Below are 14,859 nucleotides of genomic sequence, written 5' to 3' on the forward strand. Positions count from 1 at the left end.
ACAAAATGTTGAATTTTTTTTTATTTATTTTTTTACAAAAATAACGTGTAAAAGAAAACTTTGGCCTTAACCTCTTTAACATTTTATTTTCTAAACCTAATCCTAAATCCCCTAGAATTTTACCTCCTATTATAATTCAACTATCTACTCCCACTAAAATGACAATACTAAAATTCCCCGAACTCTAAAAAATATAAACAAGACAGTTACAACAAATCAAAGAAGGTGAGATATAAGTAAATGTATAGCTAATAAGTATACTATATCCAAAAACTAAGTCAAGCCAAGATATAAGTCAATGAAGCAACTGTGCTAGAACCACGGGACTCGAGGGGTGCCTTACACCTTCCCCTTGGTCAATAGAATTTCTTATCTAGATTTCTAGTTCGCAGACCATTAAAAATTTGAGTCAACTTCCTTTTTATTAGGGGTAAAAATTAGGTGACTTGGAACACCAAAACTCAATTCCAAGTGGCGACTCTGAAATAAAATAATCCCTTTTCAAAATGTCACTTTAATTGGAGAAACTCTATTTTTCAAACACTTCGTTTGGGGAAAAATAGGGGTGTGACAGATGGCGACTCCGCTTGGGATAACCAGAATTCGAGCTTCAAAATATTGACTTGCATATGGCTTTGATCTTTATTTTTATTATTATTCTTTTTGGATATTTTGTTGTTGGTATAATGTGTAATTTGCTACTTGTTTGTCGCTTTGATATTATGTGAATTGTTATATATCTCTCCCCTCGCACTCCTATCTGAGTCTTCTGAGATACTTCATTCGGAAATGCGATTATGCTCCCGAGCCATGAGATACTAGAGATGCGGCAACGCTCCTGGGAAGGATTCTATAGTAACACATGTCTTAGGATGGGAAGGACTAATAGCGAGGCCAGAAGACCCTGCTACCGGTAAGCTATCCGTTCCCGACTCGAGTAGTCCACTAGTTTTACGACCAGTCTAGACACTCATTCCATTAGGTTGCTAACTTAGTAAAATAAGTCTCAGCGATGATTATCCCTAATAGGATTTGATTTATCTGAATTATACATATTTTTAAACTAATAGGGCTCGACACAAGGGTCGAGTCCTTCTAGGACAGGTACCCCCACTTAAGACCATCATGTACATTTTTTGTTCTACTTGCTGCCCTATTGGAAAGGATATACAAAATGTCGACCGACTTTGGATGAATTAATTAAAAAAAAAAAAAGAAGAAGGAAAATTCTAAAAATACAAAGGTCTTAGTGTCCTTCTTTTATTAAACAATTTTACTTTGTCAAAATTTGTACTTCTTTCATAAATATAAGATTCTATTTTTTTATTTTAGTTATAATTACTATCATTTTTTTTTTTTAAAAAGGGTAAAGATAGATTAAGAAAAATAAAATAAAACCAATTATACTATTTTTTTTAAAGTCTAGCAGGATTATCTAATAAGAAGGGTTTAGACTACAACAAAAAGATTCGAGTGCTTATTTTTCTTATGTGTTTTTTATTTTATTTTTTATTTTTTCAATGACTCTTCTTATAATAATAATTATTTAGAAAAAAAAAATTATACTAATTTTGTTTTCTCCTTTCAACTCTACTCAGATTATTTAATAGGAGATTTTTTTTTCTTTATAAAGAAATACTAGGATTAAAAAATAAAAAATAAAAAAATGTGATGGTTTGTTTTCCTTAGCGTCCAATCATGTTTTTACCATTATATACAATAATTTTTACTTTATTTTTAATTTTATAAAAAATAAAAATGTATTTAATTAAGTCCTAATTTGTCATTATCATAATATAGGAAAATATGAATCCATATGGAAAGGGAGATAAGAGGCCAAGGGAGGATCAATCACCTCGCGTCATGCTATTAGATAAGGCTCCGACACTTTTGAAGGCATGGTATGAAAATATGACGAATTATGGGGAAGGAGTGGTGTTCAAACGCTTGGGATTTCTGCAAAGCCTTTTGTATGTTGAGCCACGACGGGACTTGATAGAAGCACTAGTTCATTTTTGGGATCCAATAACAAATGTATTCCACTTTTCTGACTTTGAACTCACCCCCACACTAGAGGAGATAGGCGCATTCCTAGGAAGGGGTAAAAATCTTCACGAAGAAGAGCCTATGATACCAAAACATATTAGTGGTAGGAGGTTTTTAGAGCTATTGCACATAAATGAGAATGAAATAGGTGGTTGCCTTGATAACAGATGGGTTCCGTTAGAATTTTTGTACAAAAGATATGGGCGAAAGCATGGGTTGGAGTTATATGGAAAGAAATTTCGTAATAACGGATGTCGTTTGACTTGGGAAGCACACGGTTATGATGTCTTCACAATAGCTTTTTTGGGGATCATGGTGTTTCCAAAAAAGGGAGGAAAGATCAATATAAATTTGGCTGCAGTCATTACAGCTTTTGAGAAAAAGCCTAATATCACCCATGTACCCATGATTCTAGCAGACATCTACCGCGCTTTAACAATTTGCAAGAATGGAGGAGATTACTTTGAGGGATGCAACATGTTACTACAACTATGGATGATTGAGCACATTCGTCATCACCCTTATGTAGTGGACTTCAAAGTAGAATGGAATGATTACATTGGGGGCCACGAGGAAAGAATCAAAGATCATAGTTTTCTGAAGGGTATTGAGGTTTGGAAGAAATACCTCAATAATCTGACTGCTGACAAGATTGTGTGGAATTATCATTGGTTTTCATCAGCCGAGGTGATATACATGTCTACCTTTCGATCATTCATCGTCCTAATGGGTCTTCGAGGTGTCCAACCTTACATGCCACTTAGAGTTATGCGACAACTTGGTCTACGCCAGTTTTTACCACCTAATGAAGATATGCGGGAATTCATGTATGAGTTTCATCCCGAGATTCCTTTAAGGAAATCAGAGATATTCAAGATTTGGGGGGGATGCATGCTCTCAAGTCCCCACGATAGGGTGGAGGATCACACCAAGGGTGAGGTGGACCAAGCATACTTAGAATGGGTTCATGATCAACCCCCTCCTAAGGTATTGCCAGAAGAATCGGTGAAAGGACCCGTAGATCGAGAAGCAGAAATTGAGGTTAGGATTAAGCAAGCTCACCTCGAAGTTGAAAAAAACTATAGATCTACTCTGGATGTCCTGAGTAATGACCTGAAGAATGCTAAAGAGGAGTTGGCCCAACGTGATTCGATATTTGAAGTGAGAGTTAGAAAACATCGTTCTACCATTCTGACCTTACAAGAAAACTTGGGCATTGTCACAGGCGTTATGGAGCAACAAGAGGAGGAGTATAAAAAAGAAAAGGTCTAGCTTATCTGCAGACAATCTAGACTCCAGAATCAGGTTAAGGCTTCTATGGAATGGGAAAGGGAAATAGCAAGGCGTTTTAGTGCATATCAGGTAGAATGTGAGGTTGAGAGAGGTCAAAGGATAGCCGAGCGAGATGCACTCCACCTTCAAATTGAACAACTCCAAGAACAGAGGGAGAATTTGACGCATGAAGTTAATACTACTCGACATTGGTTACAGAATTGTTATGACAATATGAATGAAGCCAAAGATCGAGTACTTCAACTCAGGGATGCACTCAATGATGTTTATGTTGGTTATCTCCACCAGAATGATGAGAGGTTGGGCCGCCAGGAACGTGTTCTTGCTCCACATCTACCAAAGGCCTTGGCTAGGATTTATAAGGGTCTTAGGGATTATTGAGATCCAAGGATTTAGTTTCTCTCCGAGTCTGTTTTCTTTTCTTAGTTATTACTTTTGCTTTTATTTATTTATATTTTCGGTAATCATTTTGAGTCTATCTTAGTCTTAGCTACTTCTATTCTTATGTTTTATTCAAATCATTGTGTTAAGAATATTTGAAAATGAATGAAAATGATTTACTTTTGGTCAACTCATGTACATTTATTATTCTAAAAAAATAAAATAATATATTATTATCTTTCACGAACTACGTAATGATCTGATTCATGTTCAACATGATACGTAGGCAACCCTCAACGGGTTCGATCGAAATGCGTTTCAAAATTATTCAAATAAGTAAAGTATGAGACTAAGAGACATAATCAAGTCGTCTAAAGCCGGGATGAAACATAAAAGCCTTCAGAAACTCATTTTAGAAACATAAATAATTTAGGTGCATAACATACAACGTGTGATTATCATTTGCAAAACACTAAACCCTCACATGTTTGGTTTTTTTTCTTTTCAAAAAAGAGTTTTAAGGTGTTTGGTTTGTGAAAAGAGCTGGCATCTCATCAATACTACACAAGATCAAAAGGAAAAGGGAAGATAACACGCAAGGAGGGAACAGAGTCGGGAAATGAAGATGTCCAAATGGTTGCACAAGAATCGATGTCTGTGGAACAGGTAAAAATGTTGCGACAACAAATGGCCGAAATGTATGAACCTTGAATGAATGGGCAAACTCTTCCATCTTCGATTCGGGAATACCTGAATGCGAATATGTCATTCCCTAACCGAGTATCGACCAATGATCCAATTTATCCACCTAAATTCGGCCCCTACACTAACGCATCGAACGTCGCTGAAACTTCTACAGTGCGCCCCTTGAATACACCTATGATGAGTAACCCACTTTTTGTGCTAACTGCGCCAACTAATAGCACTTCAAATCCAACAGTGGTGCCTAAATCCAACAATGATCCTTCATCCCAAGTTCTTCATGACCATGGCTACACCCCTGAAGAGGCCCTTAAAATTCCAAGTTCTTATCCCCAGACTCGTCATTATAGTTCCCCTTTCAAAATTGAGAAGACAGTTAAGAATGAGGAGCATGAAGAAATGGCTAAGAAAATGAAGAGTTTGGAACAGAGTATAAGAGATATACAAGGACTAGGGGGCCACAAAGGCATCTCATTCAGTGATTTGTGCATGTTTCCCACGTCCATTTGCCTATTGGTTTTAAAACCCTGAAGTTTGAGAAATATGATGGTCACAGAGACCCCATAGCTCATTTGAAGAGATATTGCAATCAATTGAGAGGTGTAGAGGGCAAAGAAGAGTTGGTCATGGCCTATTTTGGGGAAAGCTTAATGGGAATTGCGTCTGAATGGTCCATAGATCAGGATATAACCAACTGGCATACGTGGGATGATTTAGCTCGATGTTTTGAGCAACAATTCCAACATAATATTGAAATTGTACCAGACTACTCCTCACTTGCTAACATGAGGAAAAAGACCACGAAAAATTTTCGTGAATATGCCGTTAGATGGAGGGAGCAAGTTGCTAGGGTTAAACCACCAATGAAGGAGTCAAAGATAATTGACGTTTTTCTCCAAGCCCAAGAACCTGATTACTTTCATTGCTTGCTTTCTGCAGTCGGGAAGACATTCGCCGAAGTTAACAAGGTTGGGGAAATGGTAGAAAATGGCATCAAGTTTGGGAATATGGTAAGCCAAGCTACTTTAAAAGCCACAACACAAGTGCTTCAAAATGGTTCTGGAAATATTGGAGGGAAGAAAAGAAGGGAAGATGTAGCCACCGTTGTATTAGCACCTCGAACATATGCCCAAGATAATCATACACAACACTACTTTCCTCCCTAAATTCCACAATATCCTGTCCCATATCCTCAATATCCCATTTTTAGCGCACAACCAATTGTTCCCCCTTTTTATCCGCAATGGCGTGCACCACTTCCTCAAAATCATCCATCACCCCACAAATTCACCAAAATACAACTAGAATTCCTTTTCGTCCTAGAAAAGAATACAAGAAGGGAAATGGAGTTAAGGATGAGTTCACCCCTATTGGAGAATCATATGCTAACTTGTTTCAAAAATTAAGAACGTTGAATGTTTTGAGTCCTATTGAAAGAAAGATGTCGAATCCTCCTTCGAGAAATCTTGATTATTCCCAACCCTGCGCATATTGTTCTGATGCCCCAGGGCACAACATAGAAAGATGCTGGTACTTGAAAAATGCAATTCAAGATTTGATCAGTACTCGTCGAGTTAAAGTTGAAAGCCCAAATGGACCGAACATCCATCAAAATTCTTTGCCCAGACATACTGAAACAAACATGTTAGAGATGATGAATGACCACGAAGAAGTTGCAGTCCCATACAAGCCAATCCTTAAGGTTGAAACTGGCATGGAAAGTTCAGCGAATGTCGTTGACTTAAAACAAACGATGCCTTCAGGGGCGGAAAGTACGTCTAAAAAGTTGACCTCATCAAGCGCACCCATCCTAACTATAAAAGGAACACTTAAAGATGTTTGGGGAAGTCAGAAAGAGGCAAGATTGGTTGTTCCAAGAGGGCCAGACAAGCCTATCTTAATTGTGCAAGGAGCCTATATTCCACATGTGATCATTAGGCCAGTGTCCAAACATCCAATGACTAACCCCAAGGCTGTCCCTTGGAATTTTGAGCCTACCGTCGTGACATACAAGGGGAAGAAGTCAATGAAGAAGTAGATGAAACAGGAGGAATGACTCGTTCGGGAAGATGCTATGCCCCGGCTGAATTAAGGAAAAATAAAAATGACCAAATGCAAGTTAAAAGTCCAGTCACTGAAGGGGAGGCAGAAGAGTTCTTAAGAAAGATGAAATTGTCAAACTACTCAATTGTGGAACAGTAAAGGAAAACTCCAACCCAAATCTCTTTTTTGTTAATGTTAATACATTCTGATGAACATCGTAAAGCTGTATTGAAAATTCTGAACGAAGCACATGTTCCTAATGAAGTTACAGTGAGTCGGTTAGAGAAGATTGCTGGGAGAATCTTTGAGGTAAACCGCATCACCTTTTCAGATAATGAACTACCAGTGGAAGGTACGGGACATAACCAAGGCCTCCATATCATTGTATAGTGTGAGCTTTCATATGTCACTCGAGTTCTAATTGACGGAGGGTCTAGGGAAAATATTTGTCCCTTGTCAACTCTACAAAAATTAAATGTTAATGTTGAAAGGGTACGACCCAACAACGTATGTGTTAGGGCGTTTGATGGGTCCAAAACAAATGTCATTGGGGAGATAGAGGTCATACTAAAAATAGGGCCTGTCGATTTCACCGTGAATTTTCAAGTGTTGAATATTAATGCATCCTACAATCTATTATTGGGAAGACCATGGGTGCATAGGGTTGGGGCAGTCCCCTCTATATTGCATCAAATGGTTAAGTTTGAATACGATCGACAAGAAGTGATTTTTCATGGTGAGGGGGATATGTCAGTCTACAAAGACTCTTCCCTCCCTTTTATCAAGGCAAATAATGAGAATGAGGTACTGGTTTATCAAGCTTTTGAGGTAGTGGTTGTTGAGCATATCCTCGAAGGGAATCTCATTTCAAAACCACAACTGCCCATGGCATATATGATGATGGTAAATGAAATGTTGAAGCATAGGTTTGTACCAGGTAAATGCTTGGGGATCTTCTTGCAAGGGAGATCTTATCTGGTGAGTCCACGAAAGAGCCTCGGTACTTTTGGCTTAGGATACAAGCCCAGAGTCAAGGAAAAAATGAAGGCCAAGAAGCAGATGAGAGATGTATGGTCACTTACCAAGCCTATACCACCCATATAAAAATCCTTCATCAAAGCCTGCTTAACAGAATCTTCTCAGTCACTACTCCCAAAGCCAGTGCTGGAGGTTCACGAAAAATTGATCAACTATTTTCAAGATTTATTTGTTGAGGCTGATATGGTTGAACTCGGAGAAGGCACTATCGACAGAGATGTGAAATTCATTGGTCCTGATGTCCAGCTAAACAATTGGGAGGCCACTCCTCTCCCCGTTAAGAATGAGTCTTGGTAGTTTATCTTGTTTTTCTTTATGTCATCCGATTTATTCAAGGGTTGTAATTCGGATTTTGTCTCGTCGTTTTATTTCAAACTCTCTATTTTCCTTTTCAATAGAATGTAATTGCGTTTTTATTTCAGTCTAATATATTTATTTTGTTTTCTTCTATACAGTTCTTTCTATGCCGATTCTAGTGATATGACACGCATGCAAAAAATTTCGCCAGATCTTAAAATTCAATCTAATCTTCGACCTAGTCCTGAAATAATAAGTCAAGAAATCGAATATGATGAAGACAAATTATTTGAAGAAGTAAGCAGGGATTTCAAACATTTTGAGAATAAATCAAACCCAAACATGAGTGAAACTGAGATGATAAATTTAGGGGATCCTGAAAATATTAAGGAGACTAAGATAAGCGTACATGCTTGACATCAAAAGGAGGATATAATCCAGGCTCTTTTTTATTACAAGGATGTTTTTGCGTCATCTTATGATGACATGCCTAGATTAAGCACTGACATGGTGGTTCACAAGTAGCCGATTGATCATAAGTTCCCTCCAGTAAAGCAAAAGTTGAGAAAGCTTAAAACTGACATGAGTATAATAATTAAAGAGGAAATCACAAAACAACTTGAGGCCAGAGTCATTCGAGTCGCTCAATATCCTTCTTGGTTGGCCAACATCGTACATGTCCCTAAGAAAGATGACAAAGTTCGAATGTGTGTTGATTATCATGATTTGAACAAAGCAAATCCAAAAGATAACTTTCCTTTGCCCAACATCCATATTTTGTTGGACAATTGTGCTAAACATGAGATTGCATCTTTTGTGGATTGCTATGCGGGTTACCGTCAGATTATTATGAATGATGAAGATGCAGAAAAAACATCTTTCATCACACCATGAGGTACATATTGTTATCGAGTCATGCCATTTGGTTTAAAAAATGCGGGTGCAACTTATATGAGGGCAATGACAACCATGTTTCATGATATGATGCATAAAGAAATCGAAGTTTATGTGGATGATGTGATCATTAAATAAAAAAAGCAGTCAAATCATGTGCAAGACTTAAGAAGATTCTTTGAAATGCTTCGCAGGTATAATCTCAAGCTTAATCCTGCAAAATGTGTATTTCGAGTACTGTCAGGAAAGCTTTTGGGGTTTATAGTCAGTCCACGAGGTATCGAGTTAGATCCTTCAAAAATAAAAGCCATTGAGTAACTGCCACCTCCAAAGAATAAAATTGAGGTTATGAGCCTTCTAGGAAGGTTAAACTACATCAGTAGATTCATTGTTCAACTCACAATAACTTGCGAGCCCATTTTTAAGTTGTTAAAAAAGAATGCCAAAGTTGAATGGACCGAAGAATGTTGAAAGGCTTTTGAAAGAATTAAGAATTACTTATCAAATTCCCCTGAGTTGGTTCCTCCTGAGTCGGGCAGACCATTGATATTATATATGTCAGTACTAGATAATTCTTTTCGATGTGTATTGGGTCAACATGATGGCACTGGGAAGAAAGAGCAGGCCATTTATTACCTCAGCAAGAAATTTCCCATTTATGAATCGAAGTACACCCTTATCGAAATAACGTGTTGTGCCATAACTTGGGTAGCACAGAAGTTGAAGAACTATCTTTCATTTTATACTACTTATCTCATTTCTCGTATGGATCCGTTAAAATACATTTTGTAAAAGCCCATGCCCACGGGCAGGCTTGCGAAATGGAAAATATTACTCACAGAGTTTGACATTATCTATGTGACGTGGACCGCAATGAAGGCTCAAGCCTTGGCAGATCATTTGGCAGAGAACCCTATTGATGATGAATATGAACCACTTAAGACCTACTTTCCAGACGAAGAGGTGTCATGTATCGATGAAATTATTCATGATACGGATCAAGGATGGAAATTGTTCTTTGACAGTGCTGCTAACAAGAATGGAGTTGGGATAGGAGCAGTTCTTATGTCTGAATCAGGGGAATATTTCCCTATTACAGCCCAACTTAGATTCTATTGTACCAATAATATGTCAGAGTATGAGGATTGCATCTTGGGTTTGAGGTTAGCTGCTGACATGGGCATCCAAGAGTTGTTAGTGCTAGGAGACTCAGACTTACTGGTCCATCAAATCCAAGGAGAATGGGAGACTCGTGACCCAAAGCTCATACCGTATCAACATTGTTTACAAGATCTTTGTCGACAGTTTGTGTCAATAAAGTTTAGACACATTTCTAGAGTTCATAATGAGATTGTTGATGCATTGGCAACTTTATCTTCGATGCTCCAACATCCTGACAAAGCTTATATCGATCCTTTGTACATGCAAATTCGTGATCAGCATGCTTATTGCAACTTTGTGGAGGAAGAATTTGATGGTAAACCTTGGTTCCATGATATTAAAATATATCTTCATTCTGGAGAATGTCCTACTAATGCCACTAGTAATCAAAAAAGAATTATTCGGCGACTAGCTAGCGGTTTTTCTTAAGAGGAGGCATATTGTACAAGAAAACACTTGATTTGGGTCTTCTAAGATGTGTAAATGCTAAAGAGGCTTCAATAATCATGATTGAAGTACACTAAGGAGTTTGTGGAACTCACATGAATAGATATGTTCTGGAAAAGAAGATACTTCGAACAGGTTATTATTGGCTCACCATGGAGCGGGATTCTATACGATTTGTTCGTAAGTGTCATGAATGTCAAATACATGGTGATTTGATACATTCTCCTCCCTCTGAGTTGCATGCGATGTCTGCTCCATGGCCTTTCGTGGCATTGGGAATGGATGTGATTGGCCAATAGAACCAAAAGCATCGAATAGTCATAGGTTCATCCTGGTGGCCATTGATTACTTTACAAAGTGGGTGGAAGCAGTAACTTTCAAGTCAGTGACCAAGAAGGTCGTGGTATATTTCATTCATTTCAACATCATCCGTCGATTTGGTATTCCAAAGGCAATTGTCACCGATATTGCTGGAAATCTCAACAGTCGTTTAATGCAAGAGGTCTGCCGTCAATTTAAGTATGAACATCGAAATTCCACTCCTTATCGCCCAAAAGCAAATGGGGCTGTGGAAGCTGCCAACAAAAATATAAAAAAGATACTTCGTAAAATGGTGTAAAGTTCTCGACAATGGCATGAAAAGTTGCCTTTTGCTTTGTTGGGCTATCGCACTATAGTTCGTACGTCAGTGGGTGCCACCCGTATTCACTAGTATATGGGACTGAGGCGGTTATACCTGTAGAGGTTGAGATTTCATCCCTGCGGATTGTTGTAGAGGCTGAAATTGATGATGATGAGTGGATTAGAACACGCTTGGAGCAATTATGTTTGATTGATGAGAAGCGATTGACATCAGTATGCCATGGACAATAGTACCAGAAAAGAATGGCACGAGCATACAATAAAAGTGTGCGTCCCAGACGTTTCAAAGAGGGTCAATTGGTGTTGGGACGTATTCTGCCACACCACACTGAAGTCAAAGGAAAATTTTCCCCAAATTGGAAAGGACCATTCATTGTAAAGAAGGTATTATCCAGTGGTGCTCGTTACTTAGCAGATATAGAAGGCAAAATGACAGAAATGGTTATCAATGTTGATGCTGTAAAGACACATTATATATGATGTGATTTTTCGGTATTAGAAACCCTTATGTTTGGAATTGACATTTCAAAGGTTGATGTAATGGAAATCTTTTGTTCTGTGTCTAAGTATTATTTCATATGGTGTTACCCTTGTTTGGATTTAATTTCCTTCCTTGGTTCTTCTGCTTCATTGGCTCTTCCATATAAAAGAAAAAAAACAAAACAAAAAAAATAAAAAAAATCAATCAACATGAACTACGTTTGACCTAATTCTTGTTTCGATAAGATACATAGGCAACCCTAGTATGGGGTTCAGTCTAACCAAATAAAAAGTCCAAAATTCCATAGTTGTAAAAACTGGGGCAAAAGTCTTTTTTTTTCTATCCCAAAGCTAAAGTAAATCCCATCATTTAAAGTCATATTTGATCCCATCTTGTCATTTCTTTCTAACCTTGTATAAAAGTTGTGTTTCAATCAAAGAAAGACCTTTGGATCAACCTTTGAAATGTCAAGAGTAAGTATGTTAAAGGTACAAATGATGAAACCATGAGAGAGTCTTATTGGGGAAAACACTAACTGGGCATCATAAGGCGAATGTGAGTTGAGAGAAACAAAAATGAGAGAGTCTTATTGGTGAATACCCTAACTCGGCATCATAAGGCGAAAGTGAGTTGTGAAAATAAAAAAAAATAAAAATGAGAGAGTTTTATTAGTGAAAACCCTAACTGGGCATCATAAGGCGAATGTGAGTTGAGAGAAATAAAATGAGAGAGTTTTATTGGTGAAAACCCTAACGGGCACCATGAGGCGAATGTGAGTTGAAGGATTCAAAGTGAAAGAGTTTTAGTGGCAAAAACTCTCGTGGACATCATATGGTGAATAAGAGTTTGAAATTAATTATGACTCCGTCAAACAGTTGGAACTCCACATCAAGATTAGATGATCAATAATGGTCGATGAATAGACTGGATGGACAAATCGGGTAATCAATTCAAATTGCATGTCATGATCAGTAGAGTCGGCTACCACACTCAAATAAGTTTTTCTTTCTTTCTCTTTCTAAAAGAGAGTCTTCATCGAATCATTTTCTGCTATTCTCATGTAGTATATATTTTTCTTCCACTTTTCATCGCTTTGTTTCATATGTCCTTGAGTCGAGTTTATGTCAAGAAAGTAAGAAAGGATTTCAAGACTTGTTACCAACTCTAAATTTGTACAATGCAAAGCATAAGGCCAATTAGTTATCATCTGTTAGCAAGTTTTGGATTCAGAAGAAGTCCATGATTTGTTGAAGGGTAAACAATCAGTGTCGTGACATAAAGGTAGATATTGGATTTAAGTCCTTCAAAATGAGCAAATTTAGGTGAAAATACAATCAATCAATAACGAGCACTGGGTGTTTGGAAAAAAGTAAAACACGATAAGTACTTGAGCAATCCTCGTCAAAAGGCAGAACCACAAACCAACCACCACGTTTTTAAACTCACAAAGTTTCTTTGTTGAAGCAGGGGCACAAGTTATTTCGAGATCAAAGATCCAAAAACCTAGATGTTCAATTTAGTCTACGAAGAGCTAAATGGAAACATTGCACAAGAATTATAGTCCATATTGGGTAAGTGTTTGTTTGTCTTATTAGTCTATGGAACATAGTGTAGCAAGGACCCTTCTGAACAATGGGACGTAGTGTAGCAAGGACCCTCCTGAACAATGGGACGTAGTATAGCAAGGACCCTCCTGAATAATGGGATGTAGTATAGCGAAGACCCTCCTGAATAATGAGACGTAGTATAGTGAAGACCCTCCTGAACAATGGGACGTAGTATAGAAAGGACCCTCATGAATAATGGGACATAGTATAGCAAGGACTCTCCTGAACAATGGGACGTAGTATAGCAAGGACCCTCATGAATAATGGGACGTAGTGTAGCAAGGACCCTCTTGAATAATGGGGCGTAGTATAGCAAGGACCCTCCTGAATAATGGGACGTAGTATAGCAAGGACCCTCCTGAACAATGGGACGTAGTATAGCAAGGACCCTCCTGAATAATGGGACGTAGTATAGCAAGGACCCTCCTGGATAATAGGACTAGACTAACATAATTTTATCTAACCGGTTCATCATGAAGAAGGGAGTTGGTGTAAATACGCATAAGTCCTCTAAATAGTACATCGCGACAAAGCTCGAATTGTTCAAAATCTCGATTCAAAGATAAGCACCATCTTTTATTTCTCTCACAAAATTTTCTTATATTAAACTGGGGCAAAATTTTGTGTTATTATTTTTGTTTGTTTTAATTTCAGGAATCCAGTGATAGAATGGGGTCAATCCATATTTCAAGTTCAGGATATTATCTAGAAGGGAGTCAACTCTCAAGCTCATGTTCAATTGAAGTGGCTGGAGCTCATCTTAAGAACAAGGTCGATATCCAAGTCCAAGTAGAAGGAGCCTCCCTGGAGAGAGGCATTTACCTTCAAACTCACTCAAAAGGAAAATCAGTATCTCACAACTTGAGAAACATGAAGACTTAAGTCAAGATTCAAGAGAAGCTGCAGAGCTAGAATCTGATACTTGCATTTTCTTTTAATTCTTTGTTTCTCATGTTGGTGTAATAATAGGAGCCGCGAGCTGAAGCCTCGATAGAACCTCACTCAACTTCTAACTCATTATCTCATCTACTTGAACTACATATGACATGATTCCCTTATAACCCGGGATATGTAGGCTGTCCAAAACTAGGACTCGGTCGTATATTTTTCTTTTCGAATAAGAGTCCGGTTAAAACTTGTCACATTGTCGACTTCTTTGTCTGAAAACTCTTTGTGTTTCCAGTCAAAGAGGGGCAAACTGTAGACACGTAATTTTTTACCGAACCTAAAATTTTATACCATTTTTAGAGCTGAAATATTTTTATAAATATAAATTAAATATTTTGACTTTTATCTTATTTTATTAAGTTTATTTTTAAAAGATTTGAGAACAACAGAAATAGAATCACTTTTTTTAAGGTAAGTTTTATTTTCAATTGTTTAAAAAAAAATGAAATATTACAAAAAAAATCTATATTATTTTTAAAATTAAGTTTTTATAAATAAGCTAGTATTTATTTAATTATTTTATTTTTTTTAGCTATTTGACTTTTTCTAATTAGTTTTTTATATAGTTAATTATTATTCTCTTAAAAATAAATAAAACTAAAAGTAAAGTAAAAATAACCTAAATAATCTAACCTCCCATACCCCACCACTCCCTTATACTCTCCCCTATACTACTATATCCCCACAAAAACTATCAGCAACTAACAGACCCCTATACATACATGACTAAAATTAAATAAAGAAAAAAACCAAAAAAGAGACCCACAACCCCACGTATCTGAGAAAGAAAGCGTTTCCTATATATATACCACCATCATAATCATAGAATATACGGAATAACGGTGCACACACAAAAAAAAAAAAAAAAAAAAAGCAATA

The sequence above is a fragment of the Solanum stenotomum genome, chromosome 2, assembly GCF_019186545.1.
Source record: "Solanum stenotomum isolate F172 chromosome 2, ASM1918654v1, whole genome shotgun sequence".
NCBI lineage: Eukaryota > Viridiplantae > Streptophyta > Magnoliopsida > Solanales > Solanaceae > Solanum > Solanum stenotomum.